Below are 15,087 nucleotides of genomic sequence, written 5' to 3' on the forward strand. Positions count from 1 at the left end.
TTAACCACAACGTTCACAACATCCCCTGGCAAGGAGTTCCATAGATGACTGTGCATTGTTTAAAGAAATACACTCTCATGTTTGTTTGAAACCTGCTGCCCATTAATTTACTTGCGGGACCCCCTAGGGCCTCCTAACCTGGCTGTTTCAGGCAGAAGCTGGCATGCTCCGGAGCTGTGGATAGATGGGGGTCCCTCTGCACCGCAAGTGAAAGGTCATATAGGGCCATGGGTGTGGGGAGTCAGAGGCAATGGCTCTTACAGTTGTGTCCTTCCCCTTTTCCAAGAATCCTGACCACCAGCTCAGCGCCTCGCGGACACACCTGCAGTCAGTTTAAAGAGGCTTTAGAGCGTTGCTAGAATAGCACAGGCCAGCTAATGCTGCTGCGACCAATAGCAAAAGTGATTCTAGGCCAGCAGTCGGTAGCCCAGCATTACCCGTTTGCCATGTGCTAGAACGAGGGACCATTCTGCTGCATGTAGCAGAACTCAGCATGGGGCTGGATCTCAGGAGCCGTGGGTCCAATTCCTGATGCTGCCAGGCCATGTCTACACTAGGAAACTATTTCAAAATTACTAAATTCGACATAACTCTGAATTTAACAAAATCAAACCAGCGTGTCTGCACTACAAGGAGCCTCAAAATGAGTCTGAGGCAGGCTCTGTTAATGCGGACATGCTGCCGCGGACTTAGAGCCCCAGGAAGCACTGGGGAGTCATGTGTTTGACTTACTCGGGGGAGTGGTTATTTCGAGATGACGACCCCGGAGCATCCACACTACTGCTGGTTCAGAATCAGCGTTACTGCTGATGAAAAGCAAGAGTCCAGATTACGGATTAAGTGGCCCCTCATTTCAAAATGGTAGCGTGAACGCTCCACTTATAAATTTGACCTAAGGGGGGTTATTTCAAAATAAAAGCCTACTGTACACCAGGGCCCACAGACTCACGATGGGTGCGTCTACACTGCACCCAGAGCTCGAAATAAGCTATGCAAATTTGAGCTATGCAATTTGAGCTATGCAATTTGAGCTATGCAAATTGCGTAGCTTATTTCAAGTCAGTTTTGAAATAGCTTATTTCAAATGTTGGCACTGTTTATACAGCACTTATTTCAAAATAAAGCATTATTCCAAAATGTCCTGTACTCCTCGTGGAATGAGGTTTACAGAGACTTCAGAATAGCGTGCATGTTATATTTTGAAATAATGGGCACGCTCAAAAGACGAGGAATAGCTATTTTGGGATACCTCTGGTGGAGTAGATGTAGCCATGACCTTCAATCGCTCTGTGCCTCAGTTTCCCTAATGCTAATGGGTTTGTCCATTGCCTAGTGGACCCCTGATCCTATGCTGTCAGACATCAGGAAATGGGCAAGTCTCTGTGGTCCCATGACTGCCCTGTTGTTTGCTGGAATAGCGACCTTGGTGTTTCCCTATGCTAACTTTTCTTCCAAACTAACTGTTTGCAGGGTCAATGGGCCACTCTTTGGTTGGTGCTTCCCCTGTGACCTGTCTGGCGAGTGCTTAGCTCTGGCAGTCACTGGCGGACACGCATCTCCCCACTGCTTGAAAGGGCACTGCCGGGAAGGCAGTGTGATAGCCTGGTGGTCGGTGCAGACAGCGGTTAGAATCGCTCTACCCTCCCCCAGATGGAACCCGGGGGCTGGCTTACGCACAAAACCTGCCCCCGTTTAACGAGAGAGTGCCCCCGGTTTGGCTGCTCCTCCACAGCTTGACTAATGGCTTGTGCCACCTGGCTGCCGCTCCATTCATGAGCCGCGGGCTTTGGGGAGGCATCTGGGAGCCCTGCAATGAAGGAGAAGCTGCTCCGGGGAATCAAACCCTGCAGGTTAGAGGAAAGGGATTTTAGAATGACCTTTACCAGCTGGCCCGGAGCAATCCGGAGAGCAGACTGGCACGCCTCCTAATGGGTCACCGAAAGGCCATCTGGTGAGACAAACAAACCTTTACCTTGTTTCAAATTAGGAAATTCTAGGTAGCCTGCGCTAGAGCTTGCACTGCCTACGGTGCTCCAGCTGGCAGAGAAACAGACGCGAGGAAGAAGGGAACCTATTGGCGTATTGATCACCTTTGCTTTTCTTCTTTCTCAGTTCAGTAAGCCCAGGGTGCGGAGGCCGGCTCTCAGCCATGTCTGGGCCTCTTCTTTAAAAGCCAGAGATGGGGAAAGGAGCCTGGTTACTGCCAGCGTGTCACGGGGCTCCGGCGGAGATCCCCCTCCACCCCCTGGTGCCCGGGGCTGTTGCCACAGATGGAAACAAAATCCTCCAAAGACACCCGGTGAGGGGCTTGCAGCACCGTGATGTCACGCAGCAGCTCAGCGCTGGTGCCAGGGCAGGAAGCCGGGGAGGGATTCTGGGGTGTCCTTGAGCACTGTGGGCTGCAGGAAAGGGGAGCTGCGACAGCATGAAGTCAGAGATAGACCCTAACCCAGGGACCCAGGGTTAATCAGGGCCATGGGGGCCATGGTACTCCTGTCGGAGCTGTGTGCTGCTGCCCTTCTCGGACTCACCCCACCCACCACAGCCCGGCAGACCTGGGAACCTGCCGTCCATGTGCCCAGTGCGAACTGGTGCTTCTGACGTTGCTTATACCAGCTTGACCCTTCCACCTGGTGCGAGGGGCTACAGCAGAGATGTCTCACTCCAGATATTTTGAGCCCCACTGGGTGAGGGGGCGTCTCAGTGGACGTACCAGCAGGGCTTTGAGCGAGGGGGAGATGAGAACTATAGAAATCCAGGGCCTGCTGATTGCAGTTGGTACAACTCAGGTGGAAATTCTGCTTGGATGCCTTGGTCCCTCTGAACTATGTTCTTCTCCCTGGCTCTCCCCAAGTCAGACCAAAATAGCCTTACGTCTACACTGGCATGATTTTCCGGAAATGCTTAAAACGGAACAGTTTTCCGTCATAAGTATTTCTGGAAAAAGCGCGTCTACATTGGCAGGATGCTTTTCCGGAAAAGCACTTTTTCCGGAAAAGCGTCCATGCCAATGTAGACGCGCTTTTCCGCAAAAAAAGCCCCGAACGTCATTTTCGCGATCGGGGCTTTTTTGTGGAAAAGAAATCTGTGCTGTCTACACTGGCCCTTTTCCGGAACAGTTTTCTGGAAAAGGACTTTTGCCCGAACAGGAGCAGCATAGTTTTTCCGGAAAAGCACTGATGATTTTACAGTAGATTGTCAGTGCTTTTCCGGAAATTCAAGGGGCCAGTGTAGACAGCTGGCAAGTTATTCCGGAAAAGCGGCTGATTTTCCGGAATAAATGGCCAGTGTAGACAAAGCCCAATTGGAGTAACCAGCCTGTTTGTTATCCATGCAGGGCTCTGGCTATGTCTCACCATGCTGCTGTTCTCCTGAGTAAGTCCTGGCATGGTCCTCTCTGGAGCCGCTTGTCTCTCACCCCTCCCATCCGCCCTCCAAATATGTGGAGCAACTCTTCCCTGCTTTTCCAGAAAGATGCCTCCATAACCATGGACCTTTCCCTAACGCCACCGAGCCAAGCCATGAGGCATAAGAAAACCTGCCCCTTCCGCACCATGGAGAGTTCACGGAGTGGCAGCCGCCTCCTAGAATCCCGGCAGAAGGCAGAGTGATGGTGTGATGGACCGGGCCGTGTCTGGGCACAGCGGGGCTCCTTACAGCCCCCAGACTGGTGACCTCTCCACACAGGCCACAAACCAGTCCCACAGAGCGCTTCAGCTGCCTGCCTGAAGCCTCCCGAGAAAAACCCCTCCGACACCCCAGCAATATCCGTGCCCCAGATGGCCCCGGGCCTATACACAGGAGGGGGGGTCCTAGCACCCAATCCCACCTACCCCGAACAACTTCTGTCCGGTTCCAAGAAACCAGCCACAGATCCCTGGTCAATTTACCCTCTGGACCTTACCCACAAATCACGCTGGGCCAATTCTTTAGAATCTATATCTAAAGGTTTATTATTACAAGAAAGAAAAGCATGAGAGTAAGGTTGTTAAAGGATAGTACGTTACATGCACCGAATCTCCCAGTTCTCGATGCAGGCTCTAGCAGAGATGTTACAGCTGCTGGTTTAAAAGTTCTTATTGCACATCCTATGATCAGGATGGGTTCACAGGTCTTCCAGGCTCTTCGATCCCTGCAGTGCTGCCTCTGGGATGAAGTGCTGAGCTGAGAACAAAATGGCATCGACCGCATGGCCTCTTTATACCTCCTTCCTGGCCTCTTCTTGTGTGCAGCCGGTCACCTGGCCGTCAGCCTCTCTCTGCTGGCAGCTCTTAGGTCTCCGCCCTCATGCTTTAGGTGTGTCCTTGGCCCATCGAGTGCCATTGTTCCACAGGGCCTGGCTACTCAGCCTGTCCATAGCAATGCTTAACCACATTCAGAGAAATATTCAGCTTCCACACAGATTACAGATTCCTATCTACACACACAGACATTATATACTCACATAAACAGTGTACACAGGATCAGCAAACAATAAGCTCCCATTCAATACCCCACATGGCCCCCCTTTATACCAATTTCTGGGGCCAACACCCCCACCTAGAGGTGCAGCAGTGATCTAGCTGCTTCCCTCCAATTCGGTAATGTGACAGATGGGTTCCAGGATGTTTGGTTGGTTGATTCAGTTTGGGGCCCCCTATTTTCTCATGAATTTTCCTCCAAACCCTTTGTTTCCCTTTGAGCAAAGGATGTGTCCATTTCCTCTTGCACTTTGTCAATTTTCTACTGTGCGTGTTAATGAAAATGGCGTGGGGTACGCGCGCGTGTGTGTGTGTGTGTGGGGGGGGGGATTTTAGTTAAAATCTATCCTTGGGAAAAATGCATTTTTAGGCCAGCTCTATTCGTGGGTTCATTACATCAGAGTCCTTTTGGCCAAGGCAATTTGCAGGCTGTTTAATAGATTCATGGACGTTAAGGCCAAAGTGGAGTAACCAGAAATTCTTGGCTAGGAACAACAGGCAGCAAACAGGCAGCAAACTAGGAAGCTGCCTTTCCTCTTTGGCAAGAGCCTGGCACAATGAGCTGGGCATCCCTCTCCTCCACAGTGGCTTAATTGCAACCCCTGGGGTTTCACCTGCAGATCTCACATTGCTTTGCAAAGGAGGCCGGTAGCATCAGCCCCTCTTTACAGATGGGAAAGCTCAGGCAGAGGACCAGGAACTGACTTGTCTGAGGTCACCCAGCAGGCCAAGGAGAGACTCCATGTCTCCGGGCACCAGGCCAATGATCTAACCACTAGGCAGCACTTCCCCTGTGTATTACTCGGCATGTGAAAGCAATGCACAGATTTCTCGTGTGTTGTATCCGGTCACCTGTAGCAAAAGTGATTTGGGTGCACAGTTTCTGTTGAAGGGAACAGGAATTGGATTTCGAAATCCTCTTGCCAACACGATAACGGCTAGATGGAAAAAGACGGAGGCTATTTCCTTGGCGGGGGAGCACACGGGACATGTAACAGGGCTTGACGCACCACCACCATGCCCCCTGCTGCCCATCCTGGGAATTTGCTCAGGTTTGCCAGTGCAACCTCCTCAGGTGCTGTGTTGTCTGTCGTCACTTCTCGGAGCAGAGCGTCCTCTTCTGGACACAGCCCTCTGACTGGGTCCTTCTTGCTTCTTTCCTTCCTCCAGGGTGACTGCCCCTCCCCCGCCTTCTCGGGTTTGAACGCCGCCAATCAGCAGGAGTAGGAAGTGCAGGACTCCAGTGCACGAGAGGATACGAGGAAGGAGGCGGAGAAGGGGATGTGCAGGTCGCAGGCGGAACCCCAGTGGGCTGTAGGTCACAGGTTGCCCACCGCTGCCAATCATGCAGCCCACTGAGATGGAGGAGGGCCACTCACAAGTCTTGGTTGCCATCACTGTTCTAGTCACTCATTCTCAGAAGCAAACTGCAGTCCAGTGGAAGATGGGCAAAGTGGGGGACCCAGGCCCACCCACACTGTGAGTCCCAACCCGTCTCTTTCTCTGGGCAACTTTCCTACATCCCCAGCACCTCAATCTGGCAGCCACCAGCCTGGAACTTCCTCATATTCTGTGACTCTGCCCCGCACTGCTCTGTCCATGGTCTCCAGCCTTTTAAGTCAGTCAGTCCTCCTTCCTTGAACTCCAGGGAGTGACTGCTCTGCTCTGCTCAGCTGCCCCCTCTTATATGGTACACCCTAGCTAGTTGGCTGTCCCTCTAAACCTTCTCCTGATTGGCTTTCTCTACAAGCCCTCTCCCAATTGGCTGGCTCTTCCACAGCCTCCCCAGGGTTGCTTTAGCCTCTCTTCTGCCAGTGTGGGGCAGATGCCCCACCACAACAATCTAGACAAGTAGGTCTCCCTGTCTCATAGCCCACGAACAAGTGGTCACCAAATTAAATTAAAAGGGGGTTGATTCAAAACTGATTAAAGGGATTTTTTCACACAAAGTATAATTAAGCTCTGGAACTCACCGTCACAGGAAATTGTTGAGGCCAGGAATTTAGTATGGTTCAGAACTGTCCAGTTAGATGGATGACAAGAGTGTTCTGAATAATAGCAAATATGTTGGATCTCATGTGTCAAGGTTTAATCCATTCTGTAGCTGTCAGGGTCTGTCTACACTACAAAGTTAATTCGAACTAACAGCTGTTAGTTCGAATTAACTTTAATAGGGGCTATACATATAAACCGCTAGTTCAAATTTAAATTGAACTAGCAGAGCGCTTAATTCGAACTAGGGAAACCTCATTCTACGAGGACTAACGCCTAGTTCGAATTAAGTAGTTCGAATTAAGAGCTGTGTAGCCACTTAATTCAAACTAGTGGGAGGCTAGCCCTTCCCCGCTTGCCCTGGTGGCCTCTCTGGGACAAACCAGGGAAACTCTTCTGCCCCCCTCCTGGCCCCGGAGCCCTTAAAGGGGCACGGTCTGGCTATGGTGCTTGTGCCAGATGCAAGCCTGCCAGCACCCAGCCAGCAGACCCTGCACCTGGCACGGCTCGAGCCAGCCACCCGCTGCCACCCAGCCCTCCGCCTCTTCCCGGGACCAGGCTGGCAGCTCCCAGGAGCCAACCCGGGGCTGCAAGAGGCGGGCGCCTGCCTGGTCTAGTGCGTAGATCGTGGACCTCATTGAGGTTTGGGGAACATCCACGATCTCCGCACTAGGCACAGGAACGCGGCTGTCTACAGCCGCATGGCTGCCAGCCTGGCCACCAGAGGCCACATGCAGACCCAGGAGCAGGTTTGCATAAAAATTAAGTTGGTCCAGTGAGACCCCCGACCAAGACATTTGTCTCGTGCCATCTATCTCCAGCCTTCCACAAACAGAGGCCAGGGACACCATTCCTACCGCCTGGCTAATAGCACTCCATGGACCCAAACTCCATGAGTTTATCTAACTTCTCTTTAAACTCTGTTCTAGTTCTAGCCTTCACAGCCTCCTGTGGCAAGGAGTTCCACAGGTTGACTATGTGCTGTGTGAAGAACTTTTGCTTATTAGTTTTAAACCTGCTGCCCATTAATTTCATTTGGTGTCCTCTAGTCCTTATATTATGGGAACTAATGAAGAACTTGTCTTTAATCACCCTCTCCACACCACTCATGATTTTATAGACCTCTATCATATTCCCCCTCAGTCTCCTCTTTTCTAAGCTAAAAAGTCCCAGTCTCTTTAGCCTCTCTTCATATGGGACCTGTTCCAAACCCCTAATCATTGTAGTTGCCCTTTTCTGCACCCTTTCCAAGGCCAAAATATCTTTTTTGAGGTGAGGAGATCACATCTGTACACAGTACTGAAGATATGGCTACCATAGTTTGATACTTCCCCTCCTCCTTCTTCCCCTGGCTTCCCCCTTCCAGCTCCCTTCTCCCAGGTTTCCCCCTCCCCTCTCCCACCCTCTCTCTTCCCCTCTTCCACCTCCTTTTCCCAGTCTCCCAGAGGTTAATCCTCTCCCCCAGTTTTGTTCAATAAAGAGAGTTTCTATTTTTGAACACACGTGTCCTTTATTTTTTACATCAGGAAGGGGGGCTAGGGAGGGGTAAATGGAAGGAGGTGAGGGAGGAATGGGGTACGAGCCCCCGATGGGGAGGACTGGGGTGGCTCTGCGGACTCCTCGGGGTGGAAGCTCTCCTGCAGGGCCTCCTGGATCCTGACAGCCCCCCGATTGACTCCCACCGGATGACAGCCTGCGGCAAGTGCAGCCGGGCTGATGGCCGAGTGCTGTGATGTGCCGAGTGCGGGCACTCAGGGCACTCCAAGACAGGACTGCTTTGCTGTCCCTCATCGAGTTAGACAAGCAAGCGGGGAACCCTGAGAACTGTCTGTCTGGGGTGGGGGTCGGGTCCCTTTAAGCGCAGCCCTCGGCTAGCCTGAGGCAGCAGCTCCACGCTCTAAGTCCTAATCTGATGCCCTGCTGGCACTGCTTCCGGCCATCCTTAACCTCGGTTCAGGGTCCACTCAATGTGGACATGCTAGTTCGAATTAGCAAAACGCTAATTCAAATTAGTTTTTAGGTCTAGATGCACTAATTCAAATTAGCTTATTCTGAATTAACTAATTTGAATTAAGTTAGTTCGAATTAGTGCTGTAGTGTGGACATACCCTTAGGGCTACGTCTACACTGGCATGATTTTCCGAAAATGCTTTTAATGGAAAAGTTTTCCGTTAAAAGCATTTTCGGAAAAGCACGTCTAGATTGGCAGGATGCTTTTCCGCAAAAGCACTTTTTGTGGAAAAGCGTCCGTGGCCAATCTAGACGCAGTTTTCCACAAAAAAGCCCCGATCGCCATTTTCACGATCAGGGCTTTTTTGCGGAAAACAGTACTGTGCTGTTTACACTGGCCCTCTTGTGCAAATGATTTGCACAAGAGGGCTTTTGCCCGAACGGGAGCAGCACAGTATTTCCGCAAGAACACTGACGATCTTACATGAGATTGTCAGTGTTCTTGTGGAAATTCAAACGGCCAGTGTAGACAGCTGGCAAGTTTTTCCTCAAAATCATCTGATTTTGTGGAAAAACTTGCCAGTCTAGACACAGCCTAGGATTTTTCAGTTTGGAAAAGAGGAGACTAAGGGGGGATATGATAGAAGTCTATAATATCTTGACTGGTGTGGAGAAAGTGAATAAGGAAAAGTGATTTGCTTGTTCCCACAATATAAGAACTAGAGGCCACCAAATGAAATTAATGGGCAGCAGGTTTAAAACAAATACAAGGAAGTTCTTCTTCACACAGCACAGTGTCAATCTGTGGAACTCCTTGCCTGAGGAGGTTGTGAAGGCTAGGACTATACCAGGGTTTAAAAGAGAACTAGATAAATTCATGGAGGTTAAGTCCATTAATGGCTATTAGCCAGGATGGGTAAGGAACGGTGTCCCCAGCCTCTGTTTGTCAGAGGGTGGAGATGGATGGCAGGAGAGAGATCGCTTGATCATTACCTGTTGGGTTCCCTCCCTCTGGGGCACCTGGCATTGGCCATTATGGGCAAACCGGATGCTGGGCTGGATGGACCCTTGGTCTGACCCATTATGGCTGCTCTTATGTTCTTATGTAACGGGAGGCATTTTACGCCACATCTGCTACTGTAGGGGTCCAGCATCTTCCTCAATGGCATTTGGTGCTGGCCATGGTGAGAGAGAGGAGACTGCGGTAGCTGGGATGGGGAGCTGATGCTGTCTGGCAATCCTCACACCCTTTGAAAATCTCAGCCATCACGCTGCTTCTCCAGTCCCCCCACTAGCTCCCAGGCTGCTCCCCTCCCCCCGTTCAGGTCCCATCTCCTTAGGATTCAATCTCACTTTTGTTTTGGGAGAACTTCTATTGGCTTCAGTTGGTGCCCAATCTCCAAAGCCAGTAGGGTCTCAGGTATCAGAGGGGGAGCCGTGTGAGTCTGAATCTGCAGGAGTCCTGTGGCACCTGACACACTAACAGGTTTATCGGAGCAGCAGCTTTCGTGGGCAAAGAGCCGCTTTGTCAGATGCATCAGGGTTGATTTTACAGCAGCCCATAGGCTGGATCGGGACCAGTCTGATGAGTCAGCTGAGGGCCTAGCCAGTGCCCAAGGGGCGAGCCCAGGGACCCACCCCCAAGGCAGGTTTGTAGCCACTGCAGGCTGCTCAAAGTTGCTGCCTTGCTGGGGAGGTCCAACGGATGCATCCTCTGACTTGTGGCAGCGCCTCTGGGCTGCAGCCAGAGCCCCAGCCAGGGACTTCACTCCAGCTCTCGGTCTTCTCCCCAGCCTTGCACACATCCCCTCGAATGCAGAGCTCTCCAGTGCAACCGTTGTCCCCAGACTGCGGATGGAGAAACCCAGGGCTGGGGGGGAGCTGTATCCGAAATGGCTTGCAGCCAATGGCAACGTAAGCAATTTAATTTTTTTCTGAATGACACCCCAGCTTATTTCCTCTCTGACTTCCTACATTATTAATTCTCTGGGAGAGATTGATACACCTACCAGCTGCCACTGTGTTTCCAGGTCACTTGCCTCGGTAATAAGAAGTGTGGAAATCAATAGCCATAACTGGAGGCTGGGAATCCAACTCCCTGCCCGGCACTTTAAGTGAGAAGAAAAGGTAATTACACACTCCTGTGACTTAGTTTCCATTGCGCCCACAGGACTGAGTGCATGGGGAAGGGGGGAGGGACGAGCGTGACCACCCTGCCCCCACCCCGCTCCGAGAAGTCCTCCTCACCTTTGCTTTCAGGCTAGCCAGGCAAAACGCATGCATGGGATTGGTTCTTGGGCATACATGGTCTTTCACAAGGGCTCCTACGGAGGTGGAGTTGCATTCGTGGGACGTAAGGTGTGATGGAACTAAATCAGCGCAAAGGGCATGTGTGGACAAGCTTATTTTGGTCGAAAGCGGTACAGGTCATGTGACACAACACCTGCACAGTTACATCAGCTGGATCGGTGCCATTCTTGTGTAGGAAGTTAGACAGTGAAGTGTGGGTCTGTTTCTAGTTCGAAATGTATTAGAAAGACATTAGTGGTGCTTCTGGTACTTAATGGCTCAATTCTCACATCAATGACTTGTGAATGGTCCTGTTTGTCCTATAAACCCAAACTGTGTTGGTCCTAAAAAGACATGTGACCGTGCCATCTGGTATTGGAATCCATCTTGAACCATAGGGGTATGGGCTGTGCCCTGGTTCCCGCCCTCGGAGGCAATGGGAAGCCACCAGCCCTCTGTCTTGGCCTGGCCTTTGGAACTGCTGGGTCCACTCTAAGAAGATACCTGACAACAAGGAACTAGTGCAGACCCAGGCAAGAGTAAGATCAACTCTGACATAAAGCTTTTACCTGAGGTAAGAACAGGCTGTTTAGGGTGAGAACTAGCTATGCGTTTCTGTTTGTTTATTTTAATTTAGTGATTTACTTTGATCTGTCTGTTTTCATTTGCCACCATTTAAATCCCACTTTTTATATTTAATAAAAAACACTTGTGTTTATTATTTGCCCAGTGTAAATAATTGTTACCGGGGAGGGAGGAGGAGACCATGCGTCTCTCTCTTTCATTCATAAAGGGGGCAGATTCTGTGTATAAAACTTTAACCTGGGGAAGATGGATTTGTTTGGGGGCTTGGCCCCTTTTGGGGGTTGGTTTCCTGGGTGCTGACCCCAGAGCGGAAGAGGTTCAGTGTCTGTGTTTTTTATCTGCAAGGGGGCAGTCACCCCACCTCTGTGCCGTGACTGGAGGAGACTGGAGCTTCTGGCCCAGCAGGACAGGCTGGTGCGGAGCTCCAGAGAGCAGGAAGGCAGGCGTCAGTGGCATGATCAGAACACGGGCGAGGGGGGTGGGGACGACAAGAAGAGGATTTCTGTGATTCAACCCAACACATGGGCTAAAGCTCAAATGCTCTGAAATCAAACTAAGACCAAATCTACATTCAACATTGAAGCCGACACAGCTCCATCGCTCAGGCGTGTGAGCAATGCACCCCTCAGTGCCAGCACAATGGAACAAATCGTCTGTCGACCTAGCTGCTGTGAGTGGGCTACAGCGAGGGCAGAGGTGAAAGCCGCACACACCCGTATTAGCAAAACGGCAATTCGCTGTTGGAATAAACCACCCAGGGACGTGGCAGATTCGCCACCTCCTGAAATCTTTCAGTCAAGACTTCAGGCCTTGAAGAGAAGCTTTCTTCAGCACGTTACAGGGCTCTGCGCAGGAGAAACGGGATTCCATGCACTGCTCTGTGAGACACAGGAAGTCAGCCCTGATGACGCCTGTGGCCTTGACAGCCCTTCTGGCCTTAAAAGGTATGAACTTACAAAACAAAACAGGGCGAGCGTGTGTAGCAACTCCATGTTATAGGCACTTTTGCGGGGTCGACTATATATTGGCCCTTCCCCAAACATCCTGCAAGATGGGGTGTCAGCGAGTTGGGGTGTCAATGATTTGTCTGCCTTTCCCCCAAACTCCTGCAGCCGTTACATTTTGCTTATATTTGAGGCAATGCCACGGTCCCTGTGTGCTAAGGCTACGTCTAGACTGCAGAGTTAAATCGGAAAAAGTTACGCAATTTGCAGCATGCAAACTTCATATCTTTTCCCCCTGTGCTGTCGAAAGAGGCTTTTCTGAAATGTGGCACATCTACATGACACCAAATTTTGGAAGAAAGTGCTCTTTCAACACATCCCTTATTCCTCGTAAAACGAGGTTTGCAGGGATGGCGAAAGAGCACATCCACTTCTTTGAATTTTTTTCCCAAAAAAGGGACGCGTTCCTTGGATGCGGCGTTGCTTTTCCAGTATCCCAGAGAAGCAGTGCAGTCTAGGCATAGCCTACGTTGGGCACATACATTTCATAGGGGCGAGTCCCTGGCCAGGAGGGATTTACACTCTGAATAGCCAGGACAGATAAAGTGTGAGAAAAGGGACTATTACACCCTTTCTGCACAGGGGAACCAAGCAGTCCAGAGGGATTAAGTGCCTACTGCAAGGTGGCACATGGAGTCTGCAGTACGAACGGAAGCCACAGCATGTGAATTCCGGCCAGGGCCCTGCTGGAACCATGCTACGTTCTCAAAGCTGCTTGCACCAGTCTTCTAGAAGTGCCGAGGAGGGTTGGTTGGAAAATGGAGTTTCCATCCAAGCAAAATATGTTGTGAATTCAAAAATATTTTCCTCCCAAATGGGGATAAAAAAGCCAAAATGTCAGTGTTTTTTGCAACACAAAATCCCTGCTCTCCCACCAAAAAAAGTCAGATTCATCCAAATCTTTCAATAAGTGGGAGATGTTTCACATCGATTTTGACTCCTTTGGATTGGTTATAGATAATAAAGTAACATTGCAGGATGTAAAGTATTTGGGAATGAAATATTGAAATTTCCCATTCCAAAGACATTGAAGGGGGAAATTTGTATATGGGTCATCCCCAACTTACGAATGAGTTATGTTCCAAACACTTGGTCGTAACTTGATCTGTTCGTAAGTCGGACCTCAGTCATTTAAATGTGACCGCGCTGTTCGTAAGTACGGATCGCGTTCGTAACTTGGGGACCGGCTTAATGGGAGGTTGATCGTAAATACGAACGGTTGTAAGTCAATGCATTCATAAGTCGGGGATGACCTGTATATCTCTATCTCTAATATATATATATATATAAACATATAATTTAGCTCTAAATGAAATTTTGCCCTAATCTGCACATTTTTGCAAAAATGTCATCTGAATGGAAAACCGAGTCGGTAAAAGTTGTCTGACCAGCTCTAGCACTCATAGCTCTGGGTGAAGCTAGCGGGGGCTGCAGTAATGGTGAAGCAATGGATCATGGCACTAAGGTAGTTACTCTAGAGCCTTGTGGAACAAGGGTGGGCCCCACGTCTCAGAGGCTAAGGGGTTCCCCCAGGCTCCGCGCCTCCCCAGGGATGGCTCTGTCCATTCTCCAGGCTGTTTCCTGGCCTCTGTAACAACAGTCTCCCTCTCCCACCACCTCGTTAAACAGGGAAGCTGAGTCCCGCCCCCTCTGCATGCAACCAGTGAAAATAGCAAGACCCCCACCCGTTTGTCACAGAGACAGCGGTACGGATTTCCCAGAGCAGTGAGTTACACCACACGTGCCAGTTCTAGTCTCACAATTGCCAGTGAATTGTTGTTTGTGTTGCTCTGCCAGCCCCTGCTCTCCCCATGGGTAGACCCTGCCCTACCCCAGGGTGGCACCCAGTTAGCTATTTCAGTTTGGAGCATGCTCAGTGCAACCCCTGCAGTGGATGCAGATAAAACCCATGGAAAGGGGCCCGTGCTCAACGAGTTTAGCCACCAGAATAAGGCAGACGTGAATAGGCAGCTGGTTAACAGTGTCAGCAGCAGGGGATTGTCTCACTCCAGTGATGATAACTCAGTTTTCCAGCACACTTCCTGTCTGGGCATCTCCAAGGGCTTTACAGAGCAGAGCAGTTGCATTATCTGCATTGTACAAGTGGGGAAACTGAGGCACAGAGCCCAGCACAAGGTCTGCAGACCAGTGGCAAAGTAAGAAATAAGCCTGGGTCTCAGCCAGTGTGCTAGCCAGTAGCTCTGTTGCTGCCTACCCATGTCTATTTAGGTTAATACAAAGCACTGTGTGGCCAAACCCTTTCCCAGGCAATATGGAACTTCGAAGAACTTCCACATTGTCCAGTAAAAGTGAGCAGATTGGTGTGTGGGTTACACTCTGCCTAGGGATTCCTCATCGTGCTTTGCAAGCAAGCCCTCCTCATGGGAGCTGGGTGCCTGACTTTGTCTCCAGGGCGCCAGCCAGGGGCACTTTCGCCAGAACTAAATTCACAGAATAACCCACTTTTAAAAAATCCAGTAAAGCCAGAGGAATCGGGACGTGTTTGTTACGCTGACGGCAAGTTACGTATTGATGGGCACGATGCTGGACGAAGGGTTCGCGTCCTCTGATCTGCCCTTCCCCCATCTCTCCCTGTGCTGAGCATTTCAAATGAGATCAGCCTCACAACGACGATGACGACACAAATCAACCCTTTTATTGCCACCAGAAGGGAACTGTTTTGCCTTCCCCCAATCAGGCATGCTTGGAGAGCGTTGCCCTTTGCAGTCCCATCTGCTGGGCCGAGGCAGAGGAGACAGGCGGTAGCTTTCCTTGGAGCTCGCCAGGAGGAAGCCGCTGATTAGCAA

Source organism: Pelodiscus sinensis, chromosome 21 (genome assembly GCF_052426305.1).
Source record: "Pelodiscus sinensis isolate ZL-2025 chromosome 21, ASM5242630v1, whole genome shotgun sequence".
NCBI classification, from domain to species: domain Eukaryota; kingdom Metazoa; phylum Chordata; order Testudines; family Trionychidae; genus Pelodiscus; species Pelodiscus sinensis.